The 22106-nt window shown below is 34.1% G+C and overlaps 1 long non-coding RNA gene across 1 annotated transcript; it reads right to left on the reverse strand.

The window, feature by feature from the left end:
• Positions 1-15380: 15380 nt before the first annotated feature.
• LOC131656546 (uncharacterized) lies at positions 15381-16176 on the reverse strand. The gene is made up of 3 exons (XR_009300138.1): positions 16131-16176; positions 15738-15968; positions 15381-15522 (listed from the first exon to the last, which is right to left on the reverse strand). It is a non-coding gene; the product is annotated as an uncharacterized LOC131656546 (long non-coding RNA).
• Positions 16177-22106: the final 5930 nt, after the last annotated feature.

Genomic DNA, 22106 nt, shown 5'->3' on the forward strand with positions numbered 1-22106 from the left:
GAGAAATATCATTGTCGTGATTATAGCTTTTCAGAAGCAATTGTAATACTCTTATTTGATTACATTAATTTGTAAGTAACTAGAGTGATCAAGTGTTGATCAGGATACTCTAGGAAGTCTTAGCTTGTGTCTAAGCAGTTGTAATTAGAGTGATCACGTGGTGGTCAGGATACTCTAAGAAAGTCTTAGCTTGTGTCTAAGCATTTGTTCCTAGAGTGATCAAGTTGTGATCAGGATACTCTAGAAGACTTAGTAGTGGGCTAAGTGAAAAACCATTGTAATCTGTTGCGATTAGTGGATTAAATCCTCAGGTGAGGTAAATCACTCCGTGGGGGTGGACTGGAGTAGTTTAGTTAACAACGAACCAGGATAAAAATAAATGTGCAATCTGTTTTTATCGTTCAAGTTTTTACGACTACACTTATTCAAACCCCCCCTTTCTAAGTGTTTTTCTATCCTTCAATTGGTATCAGAGCGCCGGTTCTAAGGTCCAAGCACTTAACCGTGTTTAGAAAAGATTCAGGAAGAGAAAAACGCTTCAGTAAAAGATGGCTGGTGAAGTTCAAACAAATCCAACAACATCTACATCTGGCTCTGCTGAGCAATACAACGGTAACAATGGTTATACTAGACCACCAGTATTTGATGGTGAAAACTTTGAATACTGGAAAGATAAACTGGAAAGTTACTTTCTTGGTCTAGATGGTGAATTATGGGATCTTCTGATGGATGGTTACAAACATCCAGTGAAAGCCAGTGGCGTAAGGCTTACAAGGCAAGAAATGGATGATGATCAGAAGAAGCTTTTCAAGAATCATCATAAATGTAGGACTGTTTTGCTGAATGCTATCTCTCATGCTGAGTATGAGAAGATATCTAACAGGGAAACTGCCCATGATATATATGAGTCATTGAAAATGACCCATGAGGGAAATGCTCAAGTCAAGGAGACTAAAGCTCTTGCTCTAATCCAGAAATATGAAGCCTTCAAGATGGAGGATGATGAAAACATTGAGAAGATGTTCTCAAGATTTCAAACGCTAACTGCTAGATTAAGAGTTCTGGATAAAGGCTACACCAAGGCTGGTCATGTAAAGAAGATTATCAGAAGCTTACCCAAAAGATGGGGTCCAATGGTAACAGCATTCAAGATTGCAAAGAATATGAATGAAGTCTCTTTGGAAAAGCTTATCAGTGCCTTGAGAAGCCATGAAATAGAGCTGGATGCAAACGAGCCTCAGAAGAAAGGTAAGTCTATTGCATTAAAATCTAATGTTAAGAAATGCACTAACGCTTTTCAGGCTAGAGAAGAAGATTCTGAAAAATCAGAATCTGAAGAAGAAGATGAACTGTCCATGATCTCCAGAAGGGTAAACTAACTCTGGAAGAGCAAGCAAAGGAAGTTCAGAGACTTCAGAAGTTCAAAGAGATTTGAACGAGGAGAATCTTCTGGTGACAGAAGATCTGACAAGAAGAAGGCTGTCTTCTATGAGTGCAATGAGCCTAGACATTACAAGAACGAGTGTCCAAAACTTCAGAAGGAGAATCCCAAGAAGAAGTTTCATAATAAGAAAGGTCTTATGGCAACATGGGATGATTCTGAATCAGAATCAGAATCAGACTCTGAAGAAGAGCAAGCCAACTTCGCGCTGATGGCTACAGAAGATGATGGATCAGAATCTACATCAGAATCAGATTCTGAAGAGGTATTTACTGAACTATCTAGAGAAGAGTTAGTTTTCAGTTTAATAGAACTTCTGGAACTCAAGGCTCATCTTAGTATCAAATACAAAAAGCTGAAAAAGCAGTTTGAATTTGAAACTAAGAAGCTGGAATTGGAAAATTCTGAACTGAAGGAAAAAGTTTTAAATCTACCCAAAGATAGTGGATCTCCTTCTGAAACAGAAAAATCCATTCCTAGCATGAATCATATTCTAAACGAATATGACTCGAGCTTCAGAAAGTTCTTATCTAGAAGTATTGGCAGAAGTCATCTTGCTTCTATGATATATGGTGTTTCTGGAAACAGAAGGTTTGGTTTTGGCTATGAGGGTGATACCTCACATAAATTTGAACCTGTTGATGATCTGAAGATCACATACAAGCCATTGTATGATCAGTTCAAATATGGCCATGCTCATGATATTAGGCTCACTTCACATGCACAAAAGTTTAACAATGTTCACACCAAGAAGCATGTGACAAATCCTAAAAAATATCATGCTGACAAACCTAAAGAATATCATGTTGTTCCTCCTGTTAAATATTTTGCTAAACCCAAGTTCAATCAGAACTTGAGGAGAACTAACAAGAAAGGACCCAAGAAATTGTGGGTACCTAAGGAGAAGATAATTTATGTTGCAGATATCCTTGGCGGCAAAGAGGACAAAAAGCAAAATGTCATGGTACCTGGACTCTGGGTGCTCGCGACACATGACGGGAAGAAGGTCTACATTCCAAGACCTGGTGCTTAAACCAGGTGGAGAAGTCAAGTTTGGAGGAGATCAGAAGGGCAAAATCATTGGTTCTGGAACCATAAGTCATGGTAACTCTCCTTCCATAACTAATGTACTTCTTGTAGAAGGATTAACGCATAACTTATTGTCCATAAGTCAATTAAGTGACAATGGTTATGATATAATCTTCAACCAAAAGTCTTGCAAGGCTGTAAGTCAGAAGGATGGCTCAATCCTATTTACAGGCAAGAGAAAGAACAACATTTATAAGATTGATCTTTCTGATCTTGAGAAGCAGAAGGTGACTTGTCTTATGTCTGTTTCTGAGGAGCAATGGGTCTGGCACAGAAGATTAGGACATGCTAGTTTGAGAAAGATTTCTCATATTAACAAACAAAATCTGGTCAGAGGACTCCCAAATCTGAAATACAAATTAGATGCTCTTTGTGAAGCATGTTAGAAGGGCAAGTTCTCTAGACCTGCATTCAAGTCTAAGAATGTTGTTTCTTCCTCAAGGCCGTTAGAACTCTTGCACATTGATCTTTTTGGCCCAGTCAAAACAGCATCTGTCAGAGGGAAGAAATATGGATTAGTCATCGTAGATGATTATAGCCGCTGGACATGGGTAAAGTTCTTGAAACACAAGGATGAGTCTCATTCAGTGTTCTTTGAATTCTGCACTCAGATCCAATCTGAGAAAGAGTGCAAAATCATAAAGGTCAGAAGTGATCATGGTGGCGAATTTGAGAACAGATTCTTTGAGGAGTTCTTCAAAGAAAATGGTATTGCCCATGATTTCTCTTGTCCTAGAACTCCACAGCAAAATGGAGTTGTAGAGCGAAAGAATAGGACTCTACAAGAAATGACCAGAACCATGATCAATGAAACCAATATGGCTAAGCATTTCTGGGCAGAAGCAATAAACACTGCGTGTTATATTTAGAATAGAATATCTATAAGACCTATTCTAAATAAGACTCCTTATGAATTGTGGAAGAACAGAAAGCCCAACATTTCATATTTCCATCCTTTTGGATGTGTATGTTTTATTCTGAATACTAAAGATCATCTTGGTAAGTTTGATTCTAAAGCACAAAAGTGTTTCCTTCTTGGATATTCTGAACGCTCTAAAGGCTACAGAGTATACAATACTGAAACATTGATTGTAGAAGAATCAATCAATATCAGGTTTGATGATAAGCTTGGTCTTGAAAAACCAAAGCAGTTTGAGAATTTTGCAGATTTTGATATTGATATATCAGAAGCAGTAGAACCAAGAAGAAAAGCTGCAGAAGCTGATAGTCTCAGAAGCAATGGATCAGAAGATCAAGTTGCTGCATCTTTAGAAAATCTCAGGATTTCTGAAGAGCCAACAGTCAGAAGATCACCTAGACTTGTTTCAGCTCATTCAGAAGATGTGATCCTTGGGAAGAAAGATGATCCCATCAGAACAAGGGCATTCCTTAAGAACAATTCAGAATGTCAATTAGGTCTTGTTTCTTTGATCGAGCCAACTTCTGTTGATCAAGTTCTAGAAGATCCAGACTGGATAATTGCCATGCAAGAAGAACTCAATCAGTTTACAAGGAATGATGTATGGGACTTGGTTCCTAGACCAAAAGGATTTAACATCATCGGCACTAAGTGGGTGTTCAGAAACAAGCTAAGCGAGAAGGGAGAAGTGGTAAGAAACAAAGCCAGACTGGTTGCTCAAGGTTATAGTCAGCAAGAAGGATTTGACTACACAGAAACCTTTGCACCAGTGGCCAGGTTAGAATCTATTCGTCTATTAATTTCTTTTGCCACTCAACATAACATCACTCTTTATCAGATGGATGTCAAGAGTGCCTTCTTAAATGGTTATATAGATGAAGAAGTGTATGTCCATCAACCTCCTGGTTTTGAAGACTCCAAGTCTCCAAATCATGTTTTTAAATTAAAGAAATCACTATACGGATTGAAGCAAGCTCCTAGAGCTTGGTATGAACGTTTAAGTTCTTTCCTTCTGGAAAATGGTTTCACTAGAGGAAAAGTGGACACTACTCTTTTTTGTAAAACCTTTAAAAAGGATATTTTAATATGTCAAATATATGTTGATGATATCATCTTTGGAACATCTAATGCTACACTTGGAAAGGAGTTTGCTGAGTCTATGCAGGCTGAATTTGAAATGAGCATGACGGGAGAACTCAAGTATTTCCTTGGGATTCAAATCAACCAAACTTCTGATGGAACCTATGTTCATCAAACGAAGTATGTGAAAGAACTTCTAAAGAAGTTTAATCTTTCTGAAAGTAAAGAAGCCAAAACTCCTATGCATCCAACATGTGTCCTATGTAAGGATGAGGTAAGTAAGAAGGTAGATCAGAAGTTGTACAGAGGTATGATTGGATCTCTTCTATACCTAACTGCTTCTAGACCTGACATTCTCTTCAGTGTTTGTTTATGTGCTAGATTCCAATCAGATCCGAGAGAATCTCATTTAACTACGGTTAAGAGAATTCTGAGGTATCTGAAAGGTACTACTAATATTGGTTTAGTTTACAGAAGATCCAAAGATTACAACTTAGTAGGATTCTGTGATGTTGACTATGCTGGAGATAGAATAGAAAGGAAGAGCACTTCTGGAAGTTGTCAATTTCTTGGAAGTCATCTGATCTCATGGTACAGCAAGAAGCAAGCTACAATTGCCCTCTCAACAACAGAAGCAGAATATGTTGCTGCTGCTGGTTGTAGCACACAAATGCTCTAGATGAGAAGTCAGCTAGAAGATTATCAGATATATGAGAGTAACATTCCTATTTTCTGTGATAATACTTCTGCTATATGTTTATCTAAGAATCCTATCTTGCATTCAAAAGCTAAACATATTGAGATTAAACATCATTTCATAAGGGACTATGTTCAGAAGGGTGTTATATCTTTAAACTTTGTGGATACAGACCATCAATGGGCTGATATCTTTACAAAACCCCTTGCTGAAGATAGGTTTAAGTTCATTCGGAAGAATATCAGTATGGATTTATGCCCAGAATGAGAAGATGAGAAGATCTTATGTATGAGTATCTTCTGAAATGAGATTGGATTAGTCTTTTATAAGAAGTTCTGATTGTAATCAATTAGAAGTAGTGATTCTGTTATTACTAACGTTTCATTGTCTAAGTTGACTCAGAATCTCTTTAAAAGTAAAACAGCTGTAACTGGCTATCCAGATGGTAAACACGTGTTCACTATTTCTGGACAAGCGTGTGTGCAGTTGAGGGGACGCCTACTTAGGTAACTGTGCTAATCACTTCTTTTGTCATTATTATCTCTCCTCACGTCACGTAACATTAAATGCTATCCATAATTTCCTTTTTATTTTTTCTTTTAATACTCTTCAAACGTTTCTTTTCCCTCTTATATTTCTCTCTCTTGCATATAGTTTCTTTTTCGCTCTCTCTCTCTTTGCATTCATATCATAAACCCTAGCAGTTTTCACTATCTGTAACTTCATCATGAATCCTCCGTCAAGTTCTGCAAATCAAGAAACTGATCGTAAACAAAAGAGAAAGGCAACTGATGAACCAGAAAACAAACCAAAAAGAGTAGGGATCACCTATGACCCTCTCAAGGTGAATCCCTTTGAAGCTATGATGTCTGGAAACTACTCTAGACGTGTGTATCAACCCCTTGATGGTATCCCTCAATCACCTCCCTCTTCACAGACTTCCACCACCTCTTCCTCTTCTTTCACCTCCCTGGAACCACCATCTCCACCATCTGATATCCCTTCCCCCTCAACTCATCTCACAGATATCTCCTCACCGCTCTCACACCCTTTTCCCACTAGAACACCTAACCCCTACAGTTTTGTGTTTCCTGACTCCAGATTCACTGTCAACCCTCCAACACCTACCACTCATTCTTCTCTAGAGCTTTTACACTCAGATGTAAATAGCTGGTTGGAGATTCTGGGTGCTCTCACCTTAATCATCTGGATGAGTATGCTACTTGCAACCTCTGGGAAGCCTTTCGCCAGGATTTTCTGGTTAAGGCTACGGACGTCCAGAGAATGATCATGACTGAAGCACCTGGGCCTCGCGGTCTTCGCTTGGAAGTTGGTGAAAGCAGCTATCACCATCTCATCAGGAACAAAAGAGTTCTTGAAGAGAGGATACCTGCAGATGAGATGGTAGAAGAAAATCTCTGCAGAGACATCGTGGTATGGAGACCAAGGTATCTTATGTTGACTGGAGATTTTCAATGGTTGTTTGATTGGTTCAGAATGAATCCTTCTGAAAGTGCTCCTCACATGGTCTTTTCGAAAGTGGTTTATCCTGCTGAAGTTACTGGTCCTACTCCTCCAACAAACCTTGCAGCTATTCTTCAGGCGTTGGAAGTTGGAGCTTCTGAGTTGCCTGAACCAGAATATGCTGAGGCTGCTCCTGAGTCAGACTCAGATGTTGAGATGGAAGGTACAGAAGCTGAAGACCTTCCAGAAGATCGTCCTGCTGAGATTGCTGTCCCTGTTGGCAGAAGTTCTGGTGTTTCTTATTCTGGTGTACCCTCAGCTCTGATGGAGACCTTGGAAGCTCTGCATCAGAATCAAGCTATGCTGGCTTCTCGTTTGGACGCGCAAGAAGCAGCCAACGCTGAGTTTCGCTCCTTCATGGCAAGGCAAACTACAAGCACTGACGGGGTTCATGACATTCTGGCGCAGATTTTGTCTAAGCTAGGGTCTTAGTCTTTGGTCTTTGTAGTTTTCTTTCTTTGTTGCATCTGCTTGTTCTGCATACATCTTTTGTAATTCTGTTTGTTTAATCAATGAAAAGTTTGATTCTGTTTCTTTCCTTTGTCGTTTTCTACATCTGAATCTTTTATATTCTTTTTTTTGATGTTATGACAAAAAGGGGGAGAAAATATATGATAAATGATCTGATTAATATTATTAGTTACCGGGTAAAAGACCCCACATTACTAACAGAACTTGCAAAGTTCTATGCTTTAAGTTGTGTTGTTGCAGGAATTGAAGATTCAAGATCAACATAAGAAGCAACAAGATGAATCAAGTTCTTGGATTCTTGAAGCAAGCTGAGTGCGATGAAGCTTCAGAATCAGAAGCAAGAAGGAAGAATGTTCAGATATTCTGATGATAGAATATGATCTGAAACATTATGTCTATTTGTTCTGATACATTCTATATGGCTCTGATACATATTATGTGTTCTGAAACATATTCTATGTTCTGACTCATTCATGCTGACTTTTGTCGTTTAGTTTTGTGCTATAACATTTCAGGATGTAGAGATGCTCTGATGATGCTCTGGCACATTCAACAATGTTCTGATACAATCTAGCATGAAGTGATGAAAGAAGAAATTCAAGTTCTGAAGCTGTCCGATGGAAGCAAGAATCAGAAGCTGGGAATGTTCTAAAGATCAGAGAAATTCAAGCTCTGAAGCTGTCCCAATGGAAGCAAGAATCAGAAGCTGTGGATGCTCTGAAGATCTAAAGAAATTCAATGTTCTGAAGCTGTCCTATGGAAGCAGAAATCAGAAGTCATGAATGTTCTGTAGATCAAGCACTGTGAACGTCTCAACTGAAATACTCAGGGAAGTCTTTTATTATTAAAATTCTTCTAGTATTAATTTCAGGGGGAGATTATTCATCTCAGGGGGAGATTGTTAATCTCAGGGGGAGACATATTCACATGCTTATGATATAGTTGTGTAAATTGTCTTTAGCCGTCTGCTCTTTCTGATCGCAAATTCATATCATTTATATATGTTTTTGTCATCATCAAAAAGGGGGAGATTGTTAGAATAAGATTTTTTCTGATCAATATTCTTAGTTTTGATGATAACAAGGATATGAATTTTTTGTGAGATAATGTGGTACTCTAATACATTGCAATTTCCCTTTCAGGAAATATATAAAGAGTATGCACAAATCAGCGCTCAGAAGCTTTGTCTCAGAAGGTTCAGCATGCAACATCAGAACATGGTCTGGCAAGACATCAGAAGATGGTCAAAGCAGAATCAGAACATGGGTCTATGGAAGCATCAGAAGAAGTTGAGATCAGAAGCAGAAGCACTGAAGTTCTCATGGTATCACGCTCAGAAGCACTTCAAGGTCAGAAGACAAGAAGATGCTATGCACCAAGCTGTTTGACTCTGATGATATTCAAACGTTGTATACACAAACATCAGATCAGAAGAAAGTACAGGTGGCAGGCTACGCTGACTGACAAAATGAACGTTGGAAGCTATTAAAGGCAACGTCAGTAGACACAGCGTGAACAAGGCTCGAGGTAGTCGACAAAAGCGTGAAACATTAAATGCAATGTTGTACGGAATACGCAAAGCATTAAATGCTCCCAACGGTCTTCTTCTCAAGTGCCTATAAATATGAAGTTCTGATGAGAAGCAAGGTTACCAATTCTTGACGATTTCTGTGAATATTAACTTGCTGAAACGCTGTTCAAATCAAAGCTCAGAAACTTCATCTTCATCAAAGCTCACTACATTGCTGTTGTAATATATTAGTGAGATTAAGCTTAAACATTAAGATAAATATCACTGTCGTGATTATAGCTTTTCAGAAGCAATTGTAATACTCTTATTTGATTACATTAATTTGTAAGTAACTAGAGTGATCAAGTGTTGATCAGGATACTCTAGGAAGTCTTAGCTTGTGTCTAAGCAGTTGTAATTAGAGTGATCACGTGGTGGTCAGGATACTCTAAGAAAGTCTTAGCTTGTGTCTAAGCATTTGTTCCTAGAGTGATCAGGTTGTGATCAGGATACTCTAGAAGACTTAGTCGTGGGCTAAGTGGAAAACCATTGTAATCTGTTGCGATTAGTGGATTAAATCCTCAGGTAAGGTAAATCACTCCGTGGGGGTGGACTGGAGTAGTTTAGTTAAAAACGAACCAGGATAAAAATAACTGTGCAAATTGTTTTTATCGTTCAAGTTTTTAGACTACACTTATTCAAACCCCCCCCCTTTCTAAGTGTTTTTCTATCCTTCAAATGGGTGTTTAGGATCAAAGAAAATTTTGATGGTTCCCTTAACAAGTACAAAGCTAGATTGATTACCAAAGGCTTCAATCCACAATATGGCTTTGATTATCATGAAACATTTGCACCTATCATCAACCTGCAACTATCATGATTCTATTTACTCTTGCTCTAACATATAAGTGGGACATTAAACAAATTGACACAAACAATGCCTTTTTGAATGGATCCCTTGAGGAGGAAGTATATATGGTCCAACCACCAGGATTTATGAATGAAAATAAAGCATTGGTGTGTAAACTAAGTAGGGCTCTCTATGGTATGAAGCAGGCCCCAAGATCCTGGTATGAGAAACTTCATAAGACTCTTTTTCAGTTTGAATTTGTGGCAAGCAGGTTTGATCATTCACTGTTCATTTACAGTCATCAAGGTACAACTCTATATGCCTTAGTCTATGTAGATGATATACTTATCACAGGTTCTTCAACTACTCTTACTCACAAGGTAATCTCTAAGCTTCACCATGAATTTTCTCTCAAACAACTTGGGAAACTAGAATATTTTTTGGGGCTTGAGGTGAGATATCAAACTAATGGCTCACTTATCCTTACTCAAATTAAGTACATCAGAGATCTATTTAGTAGAGTCAACATGGAAGAAGCCAATAGTGTGGCAGCACCTATGTTCGGTCATTGTAAGCTCAGTAAATTTGCTACTGATGTCATGGCAGATCCTTTGTTATACAAGTCTATTGTAGGTGCCTTACAATACATTACTCTCACCAGGCCTGATATAGTCTACAGTGTGAATGAGGCTTGCCAATTTATTGCTAATCCCTTAGATAGTCATTGGAGCATGGTAACACGTATCCTCAGATATCTCAGTGGCACTGCCACCCTTGGCCTCATGCTAGCCCCTGCAAATCTGAATCAAGATCTCTCCATAAGAGCCTATAGTGACTCTGACTGGGCCAATGACCCTGATGACAGGTGGTCAACATCTGGATCTTGCATATTTGTTGGACCTAATCTCATTTCATGGAGCTCTAAGAAACAATCACTTGTGGCTAGATCAAGTGCAGAAGTTGACTGCAGAGCATTGGCACACACTACATCTGAGTTACTCTGGTTACAGTCCTTACTTGCAGAATTGAATGTCAAATGCTTAGCTCATACTCTATTGTGTGACAATTTAAGTGTTGTGATGTTGAGTCACAATCCAGTTATCCATGCCCCTACAAAACATATTGAGCTGGATATACATTTTGTAAGGGAAAGGGTAGCTGCCAACAAACTTAAAACCCAACATGTACCTGCATCTGCTCAGCTAGCTGATATCATGACCAAGACTTTGCCAAAGTGATGCCTTTAAAGATCTTCGAAGCAAGCTCAAAGTAGTGCCATTGTCACCTCCTTGATCTTGAGGGGAGTATTAGTGTATATATACTGGATTGGGCCGACCCATATTTATTATTGGGCTTTTGCTTGTAAAGTTTCTTTTACTCATTGTTCATACTATTGTATAGGATAGTATATATGTGGATAAGCTAAGGTTATTACTTCTTGATGCACAGTAACCAATTGTAACATAATTTAGTTAACTTCATCTTCTTCTAGTTATGAGATTACTGAGCTTCTCAAACTCTATCACATAGTAACCAATTAAATTAATCTTGAAAAATTGAAATAAAACCAAAATTGTCCCAAAAATATTTCTAAAGAAGTAATAAACAGAGTGTCGTTGAATCAACGGTCCTTACATTCCAGCACTATCAGATTAGCTTGACATATTCATAATAAACAATGAAACATTTAATTGAAAATTATAATTAAACATATTCGGCAAAGCAATTAAGATTAAAAGATGCAATTGATAAATTAGACTTAGAAATTAAAATAAAGACAAGAACTTGTAACTGATAAAAGTATAACGATTCAATTTAGAAAGTAAAGGTTAAAATAGATCTTCCAAAGTAAAATAATAAAGATGTATATAAATGAACAAACAGTAGAATTAATAAAATGCTAATAATAAAAACCAAATAGATCTTCCTAATTAAAACAATAAAGATGTATATAAATGAACAAACAGTAGAACTAATCTACAATATAAGAAAATAAATGGTCTTGAAAAATACTTTTTTACCCCATGCTTCTTGGTTACTCCACGTGTACACCTTGGTTGCTTTGCAACCTTTCTTCACGTGAACCTAGTTGAACATCTCTACAATACAGCTTTTGATACAAGCTGAACAATGTTTAAAATATTATTGTATAAAACCTACTTGTTTTTCCAATACACTACCATCATCTACAGTATAATCTTGGAAAGAGAAGCTACTTTTACCCAACTCACTTCCTATCTCTCTTACAAACTAGCGTGAAACCCGTGCCTCCGCACGGGTTCTGGTGTGGACCGGTTTTATGTTACAAGTTAGAATATGAAATTCATAAATAATAGAAAAAATTAAAATAAATTATAAAAAAAGATAAAAAAGAAGTCTAAGATTAATATATAAGTTCAAATTTAAAATACTAAATTTGTTCCAATATAATATAGGAGTTTGTTATAAACCACTACAGTAATATTTAGGTTTTTGTCGGCCACCTTGAATAATTCCTAAAAATTTTAAGAAGATTTTTTTTATTTGATCAATAAATATTATTTTTCTATATATGAAAATATGTTTTCCGGTATTTATTTCTCGTATGTAAATATTTTTTTTTGACATTCTTTATAAAATTATTGGAATCTATAGTAAGTTTATTCCCGTATATAAATTTTAATTTTTTGAATTAATAGTAAAAAATTTCTGATATATAAAAAGGGTTTGCCAAACAGAACCTTATATATTACAATGAAAAAGTTAATATAAATAATTTAAGAAATTATTAAAAAAATATAATAAAGTTACGTTAAATCATATAAAAAAAAACCTAAATGTGATATGTATTTAAAAAAAGTCATAAAAGAAAAAGTCAAATGTGATATTAATAAAAATATATTATATACATACTAAAGTGTTATATTTGGATTAAGAATATATATTTTCCATACATAAATTTTATTTTTGTTTTGTCATTATTTTTATTTTTTTATATTATTTATAAAAATATTTAAATCAATAGTAAATTTGTTCCGTTTATTATAAAGTGTTACAGTGTTTATAAATAAATAAATTTATTTATTTAAAATTCAATAATAAATTATTTTAAATTACCTTAAATAATGTTAAACAAAAAATAAAGGAGTTACTATATTTTTTCTCTTACCCTAAATTAGTATATATAGAAGATAATACTATAAATTTATCATGCAAATAGAAGAAATTTTGGAGACATGTCCCACATTGATTTTAAATATAAAAAAAAAATGTTATTTGTGTATAGTATCCAAACAGGTATCATAGTTATTATCAATTAGAAACTTTGAAGTTGTGTTTCTAATGTAAAGAAAAATGACTATTTTGATTTGATTGTAATTGGATACACTAATGTAAAGAAAAATGACTACTTTGAAGTTGTGTTTCAGTACAAAAAACTTTATTGGTTGTGTGGGATACATCAGTACACTATTTCACACGGCAGTAGACTATTTCTTCCCCATACTCCTCAAAATATGTGTTTTTTTCTTAATTGATTATGTGGAATAGGATGTGGGATAGGGGTGTTTTTTAATATTTAGTTTATTAGTAGTATTACTAAAGGAAGAACGTGACTTGTCAGTAAATTATAGAAAAATATGCTTTTTATGACAACACATATATCATATATCAAATCAGTTTGTTTCATTCTTAAAATCATTTAATTTTTTAAACTTTAAAAAAATAGATAACTATTATATTAATTAAACTTAAAAAAATGGAATTATTTGTTTAGACCAAAATGATAACTGAAAATGTTGCTCTTCTTCTTCTTGAGACGCCACCACCATTCTCTGTCTCATAATTTTCTCTTTCATTCCTTTTTTTTCCACTCATCATCACCATCACCCAAACAACTTCTCCTTTATGTTTTCTTTTCCATTATTATTAATATTTGATTTTAGTGTATGTATATATCTCTTCTTATAAATACATAATCAATATTTAAATATTTCCACTACTTCACTTTCTTTCTCTGGTTTTTTGGGTGACTTTGACTATATATTCATCATCAAAATTATATTAGTATTAAAAGAAAATGACAAATTAATGACACTTAAATGTATCCAATATCAATAAATATTTTTTTCCATTAATATCCTTTATGAATATTTTTTCCCATAACATTTAAACACATATTTTATAAAAAACAATTGGGAAAAATAGAAAAAAAATATTTTCTTTTTATTGACAGAGTTGTAATAATAATTAAAATTAAAATTTAATAAATAAAAAAGAAAGATGGAAATAAATTCATAGTTTGAATTTTTCTGCGAAAAGTTTAAATTTGAATTTGAAAATAAAACAGACCACTAATTTACCAAAAATCAATCAAATTATATGGAAATAGACTATAAAATACATTTGCAAATACAAAATATTAGACTAAGATTGGACAATGTATAAGTTGTTGTTTTGTGCAGGAAGAATTCATCATTGTGTAGATTTTAGGTCCAAGTATCGATGGATGTGACACATGAAAGGGTTGTTTGTAAACACAATTGTCTTAAGCAACATAATAGGCAAAAACAAATGTCTAATCATAGAGAAATATAAAATATAAACAATTGTAACTTGAATTTTAGTCTAATAGTGTTGCAGCTTTTAGTCTCATTTATGTTTTGAAAATCAAGTTGAAGATGAGTTTATTAAATGATTAAGAAATGGCATGTCTGAGCAAAGAGAAATATAAAATAAAATCAATTCATGAGAGTTTTAGTCTAATAGTGATGCTTGTTACTTAGTCTCATGATATCCAAAATTTGTATATTATTATAAATTTTTCTATAAATAATTTATCAAATATCAAATTTTTTCTCATGATATTTATCATATTATCAAATATTTATAATATTTATCAAATATTTTCATATTATCATAAATTTTGATATAAAAAATTGTCATATAATTTTTTTCCTTCATTATATCATAACTTTCATTTTAAATTATTTAGTTTTGATAATGATATCAAATATATATGACATATTTATTATTTTGAACTATTATTAAAAATAAATATTAATTAGTTTTTATTGGTCTTTTCTATTCCACTAATGTAGGGTGATTCAAGTTATCATTACAATTATAACTCATAGTATTAAATTTTTAATAATATTAATATCATATTTTTCTATATATCAGTCTTTCTCTCAAATTTTCCTTTTCCTTTCATTCTTTCTCTCTCCCCATCTTTCTCTCTATCTCACCAAAATCTCATTCTTTCCCAGAACATTTATCAACAAATATTTTTTTTCATTAATTCTAAATTAACAAATAAACTCTAAAATGTTTATGGTAGTAATTTTTTTTATTGGAAAAGCTCATATTTAAAAAAAAAAACAATAATAGGTTGATAGTCTTCAATTTCATGCATTGATAGTTAATGACACAATTTACAAATTAAAATAGATTAAAATAATTTATCTAAACTTTCAAAAATACTATTATGACAACACTATGAATCTATCCAATTGATATGATATATAACTGATATGATAACAGTACCATCTGTTTGAAATTTCTATTCCTTTCATTTCTCAATGAAACCACTTTGAATATATCCTCTCTCCATAAATTTTCTTTTCTTCTTCTTATATAAATTTTTTTATCTAACTTCAATCTCTTTGAGAAAAATAAAATTATTATTTTGATTTTTTTCTAATGATGATGCCAATAATATCAACAATAATTATAATAATGATGATAAAAAATATTAAATTAAAATAGTTTTTTTTTTCAATTTCAATGTTTAGAAACATTACAAAAATAGATACACTACTTCATAATTATAAAATTTTAAAAATATATGACAAATTCTAAAAAGAAGAGAGAGAAATTAATAAAAATAAAAAGAAGTGAAAAAAAATGTTAAGAAATTGTCCATATGTTTAACTTTTTGTTTTCCTATCAGAAGATGTAGAACCTGAAAATAAAACAAAAACAAATGGAAAAGATGTTAAAAAGATTTTTAAAAATACTGTTCTCAAAAATAAAAATAGAAGATCTATACTATCCAAAGAATACACAAATTGTTATATATATGATATAAAAATAACACATCTGAAAATAACATGTATAAAAATAATAGATCTGGTGTAAAAATAACATATCTGAAAAATATATCTATAAATTACTAACCATAATTTATATTGTCACACATATTGTCGTTGTTGTTTTAGTACCCGGATTCGTCTTTGTTTTAATAGATCTACAACATGTAAAAATAAAAGAAGTGAAAATTATGGAACAGAGAAAACTTATATGTTGTTACTTACACTTTAAAATCATTTTTATCATCTTCATATAGATCTACAACCTGGAAAACAAAAAACTTCAAAATCAGTTTTCATCTTCGTATAGATCTGCAACCTGAAAAAACAAAAAATTAAAATGAAAAAGAAATCACAAATCATTGATGAAGATAAAAAGAGGAGTGAAAATGAAGTATTAAATCCAATTTAGATAAAAAGGAAGAAGAAAGTAACAGAGAGTGTGAGAGATGTAGCAAGCAAAGAGAGAAAGAAAACTCACAGGAAATTTTTTTTAGAGGGACTGAGGAAAAAAGAGAGAGAAAAAGTTTGCAAATGTGTAAAAAAATCAGTTTAGGCCTTATATAAAATAATCACCCTAATATAATAATAATAAAATGTGACAAAAAATTGAGAAAAGACAACAAATAAGCAAAATTTAATAGGTGTTGACAAAAGCAGCAAGGGCACATGCGTCTTTTCCAGGTACATTTGTTTTCTTATTTTATAGATATTTTTTTTATCAAATATATGTTAATGGAATTATTAATAAAAATTAAAATATTTTTGATTTAATGATTTGATCTTATTTTTTTAATTTTTAATATTATAATTAATTGAATTGAAAATTTTCATTTACTCTTCACTATTAAATGTTTTCACAATTAATAATTTTTAATATACAGTTTTTAAAATTTTCACTTTTAAAAAAGCTTAATTTTTACAATATATTTATATTGTAAAGAAGTGTTATCTTTTGAAAAAAACTATAATAAATTGGTATCTTGCTATTGATCATGAGCAAGTCAAATGTTTTGATAATAGCTTACACAATTTTTTCTCCAATTATAAATTTTAAACACGGTCTTTAATGACTATTATTATAAAATAAACACTAATTAATAATAATAATAATAATAATTATTATTATTATTATTATTATTATTATTTATAGAGTTAAAACAATATTTACAAATATTAAGTTTTAAAGAAAAACGATATATATATATATATATATATATATATATATATATATATATATATATATATATATATATATATATATATATATATATATATATATATATATATATAAGGAGGGTTATATTTATTCCAAGAGTAAGTATTTAACACTTACTCCAAATCATAACCGATTATCAGTAATCCAACGACTTTAATTAAAATTTTATATAAAAAAATATTTCCAAAAATAATTAGATTAAATGATCAATTAAAACCGTTAGATTAATGAAAATCAATGGTTATGATTTGGAGTATGTTAGGAAGCAAAATCTAAACCCTAACAAACTAAGGAAAAGCTGTAAAATAAAAGAGACATTAAAAGCTAACTAAGAAAATAAATTTCATTTCTTTTCATTGATACCCTAATGTCTCAAAGAGACTACAATATATAATACTTCTAATGGGTAATAAATTTAAAGACCCAAATACTTGTAAAAGCCCAACTAAAATATAATATCACTACAACTAATAAAGTAACTTAAATAATATAATTCTACTCTCTATCACTACTCACCCCTTCAAAATCAACCTTGTCCTCAAGGTTGTAACAATAATGTCCCAATTTTTCTTCTTCTTCCTGGATCCCACCTCTTAAACCAAGAAAATTTAATCTTTATAACTTGAGCAACTAAAAACATTTCTTTCACTGGTTTCCCTAGCAGAAAAATTAGCAAACCATTTGAAAAAGTGGAACCAAGAGTCCAATATTGGAATTTGTTCAAGAGACACTTAAAAACCATTGTTAATAATGGAGTTGAAGGAGATTCTTTTAGATTAGAATCTTTTTCCGAATCGATAGTCTCGGTCGGATCATCAACTTGTTGGCTTTCATCAAGAGCAGAAGAATCTGACACTTCACTTTGATTGAGCTTAGGAACAATGTTGCATGTTGAATTTGAGATTTGAAATTTGAGCATCCATGGTTGAATCAAGCCAACATAATGTTCACATGATTTGTTAGTGATCTTTCCAATGTTCACAGATGAACAAACAAAATCATGTGAGTAAGACCGCATCATCACCATGACACCAACAACTAGCCAAGGAACATGGTAATTATAACGCACATCTGCCACAACACAGTCGAATGAATTAAACTTCCCTTTGACTTCAGCTACTGGGCTCTTTGACATGTCTTGTATTGAAGGGGACTGATCAGCCTTTTGCAGGATTCTATGTGTGTTATCAGTTAATAGACAAAGTGAGGGGGCTATTGGGCTAGAAAAGTTGACGCGCTGTACACTATTTGTCTTGTAGTGGCAAGGAGTTAGTTCTAGCTATAAAGTTATTTGTGTGTTGGGGGGCCACTTATTCTCCATAGTATGCAAACTTGGTGGAATAAGAAAATTAAAACAAAACACGTGTTGTGTAGTGGGTGGATGGTAAATTTTGACACGGATTGTGTTTTCACCAAACCATTGAGATTTACTTTTGCAAAAGATATTCCGATCTAACAGTGAAAAGTAAATCAAATTTTCTGGAGTCATAACAGCTTGTAATACGATATGAAACGTTGAATTGTCTGGGTACAAGGACAACCTCAATGCCTGAGATGATGGATAAGCAATGTAAAAATTACTATAAGACAATGAAAAATCATTTAAAATGGTTTTAGTAATTTTCATGCTTAACGAATTTATTGGTGGTGGTGACAAAGAAGAAGTAATACTTATCGGTTTCAATAGTGGTGGCTGAGATGAATCTCTATTTGGAGGTTTTAATGGTGGTTTCAAAGGTGGCAAATCTTTTTCTGCTAGAGTGTGTGGCAGAGTTACCTGGTCAGGTATTGATCTTAGTGGTGGTAGATTAGAAATCGATGAGTTCAAACCAAGATCTCCTACATCTGATGATTCTTGTTCATCAACTGGATTTTCTGGATGGAAAGCTAGTAGTTCTGCTTGCAGATCTGGTGGTTCCGGTATTAGTGTCTGAGGTGACCTCGGAAGTGGCATTAAAATTGTTAACGAAGTCAAAAATATCGTTGGAGAAGCTGCTGGAAATGTTGCCAGCGTCGGAAATATCATCCGAGAACATGTCGGGGTTGTCGTCGGAGCCAGCAACGTCACCGGAGAAGACGTTGGAGTTGTCTTTGTTTCTTCATCAATGTCTTCTTCTTTGTCTTTTGTAGTTCTCTTAACCACATAATTTATTTTCAATTTTTGTTGTGTTCCATGCAAATTAGGTTTTCTTGGTTGTGGACTTGTGGTTTGTATAGATCTGGTGATTTTTTCTTATAAGCAAGTTGTGATGCTTTGAGAGAAAGACCCAAATTTTGAATCTGTTCTTTCAATTCTTCTCTAGATTTTTGTTGGATTTCATGAGTTTCAATCAAATATTGTTTTAGGGTTTCTAGTTGTGAATAGAAATCTTGAGATTGAGGTTGGTGACCATGGTAACTTGAATGCTCATGGAAGGTGGAAGATGATTGTTAAGGTGAAATAGAAATTATGTGTTGTTGTTGATATGGAATGTATGGAGTGTATGGGGTGTAGGAATGATAATATGGATATGCCATGAGAGGTTTTGATGTTCAAGAATGAGAGCACCAATGTTAGGAAGCAAAATCTAAACCCTAACAAACTAAGGAAAAGCTGTAAAATAAAAGAGACATTAAAAGCTAACTAAGAAAATAAACTTCATTTCTTTTCATTGATACTCTAATGTCTCAAAGAGACTACAATATATAATACTTCTAGTGGGTAATAAATTTAGAGAATTTCTTCACCCACCTCCTAACCTTCTTGCCCACCCCTGGTGAATTTACCACACTACCCCTTGTTTCGGAAGTTCATTTCCGAAAAGGTACTTTTTTTTGGAAAAAAGGTGTTTTCGGAAATGAACTTCCGAAAACGTGTTTTTTTTAATATAAAATATTGATTTCGGAGATGCATCTCCGAAATAAAGTTACATTTTCAGAAAATGTGGTGTTTCGGAAGTTCATCTCCGAACTCACCCCCCATGATGGAATTCAGAAATGAACCTCTGAATTTATGTCTGGACAGAAGAAAAAAGAAAAACAACAACGATTCGCTTTATTTAATCGGGTGAAGATTACAACGATAATATTACTGAAAATTAAAGTTACATATTGTTGAACACGGGTAGGTGGGGATGAGTCAACATTTTGATAACGTCGTCCGCCGATCTTTGAAGTTTTGCGTCCAACTCGATCGGGCCTTTCGAAGAAAATCGGTCGAACGTTGTCCACATAACCGCTAAATCTTCGTCGTTCTTGATCTCAAAATGTGTGAACTTAATGCCTCCCTCGTCGTTAAGCGATGGCGAGCGGTACTTGAGCTTGACAACCTTTCGATTCTCGGGATAGCGCAAAAGCGTGTTGAGCGACGGTATCAATTCCGCAAACGGCGTGTCGCGCGAGAAGCGAAATTGGAACGGCATCGGGTAGCCGGTTTCAAAGTAGACGAATGCTAGGTGGGGGTAGGTTTGTGTCATTTGTGTTTTGTGGTGTGAAGAGGATGAAGAAGAGTGTGTAGTATTTATAGACTTATTGGAGCATTGATGGCCCAACAAACCTTATCCTGCCTCAGAGGACATTTCGGAAATGAACTTCCGAAAATAGGCTCCAGACATGTATATTTCGGAAGTTCATTTCCGAATTATGTAGAAACAGACTTAAATTTTACTTTTTGTTGATTGCTTAGTGTGTTGTGTAAATTGAACAAATGGAATTTAAAATAGACATAAATTACACAAAGATGACATAAAACATAATTATATTATATATGTATTGAATCGGTCCGTTTTACATGATAAACAACAATACATACAAAAAATGATCGTTACAAACAAAAACGATCCGGAACGAACTAAAATTCACCGAACCAATCGGTGGATCCTAAGTCCAAAATAGGCACGTTCTTCGACCGCTCTCTATTTTGCTCGCGCTCTTTGCTCATCATTTCTTCAAACTCCGCCATCCTCGAAACGAACGGATCCGGCCAAGTCTCCTCCTCATTTGAACGATGTGCCGTCCATTGACAAGAAGTAGCCGGTATAGGACAACCCGGTTTCAAAAACACTTGAACGAAGTGCCGCGATCGTAGATACCCGATGCATATGATGCGGCCCGACGCGTCCAACGGCGGTCGACTATGAAGTGGAAAGAAAGTCTCACTTAGTCCAAACCTCGTCAAATCGATACACACCATATCATACGCACTTGCTATTAGATGACCCATATCGGGGAATGACATCCACTTCGAAACCGGAGCGATACCGGTAAGTGATGGAACAAGTGCATCATGAATTTTTGCAAACTTTTCTTGATTTTCATATAGTCGGCCGTAGATGTCCCGATACGAAGTCAACTCCGCAATGAGTTCCCGTCGGACTAAAGTGTGATTATTTTCCCCTTTACCGAGCAAACCCGCAACGGCCCGATATCCACAATTGCCGTCGCCTCCAACATCAACGATGTTATCGATATATTTGTGCATAAAAAGTGGCATCTCATCAATGTAGACAATTGGTGATTTTTTGATCGGCGGTGTGCGAGGTGGCTTCGAAATACGGGCTCCTTTGTTACCACTACACTTAGACTTCGGTGTCTCATGAATTTTCGGGAACGATGCATCCACATGTTCAAAATAGGAAGGAGATCGTTTTGTTGACGTGTCATCTTGTGTAATTTTGGACTTTTTCGGTGCACCTTTCGTTTTAACCGGTTGAGATGGCGGTTTCAAATCGGTGGTCTCCGGAAACGCGATCTTTCGCAATTGTTCTTTTATGTGCATTTTTGTTGTGTCGTCTGCTTTAGCAAACTTCTCCATTATCACTTCCAACTCGTCGGAGATGGTGATTTTGGAGTCATTTTCTTTCGGCGGGTCAAAATCATCAAAACGAAGTTTCTTCCAATGGTCGGCTACCTCATCCATGCGTATGGGTGAATTCAAATTTTTCTTTTTTGCAAGTATACAAGCACACGGAAGGCCGTATGTAGTTCTAATGGTGCACCCACATAATGAACTATCCGTCCCCGTGGTCTCCGACCGCTTAGCTTCATGAAACAAAAAATTCAAACCCGTTCGAGATATGTTGTAAATCAATTGGGAGAATAGAATTTGGCCCTTATACCGGTGTTCCATAACCGTCTTGCTCCGACCGAACGATGTTTGAATTTCATTGTGTTGATTTTCAAGCATTTGGTTCACGGTGTCCCATCCGCGACACAAATCTCCCTTGCTATCACCCAACCACCTCTTGAAGACCGCATGTG

The sequence above is a fragment of the Vicia villosa genome, linkage group LG3, assembly GCF_029867415.1.
Source record: "Vicia villosa cultivar HV-30 ecotype Madison, WI linkage group LG3, Vvil1.0, whole genome shotgun sequence".
Classification (NCBI taxonomy): Eukaryota; Viridiplantae; Streptophyta; class Magnoliopsida; order Fabales; family Fabaceae; genus Vicia; species Vicia villosa.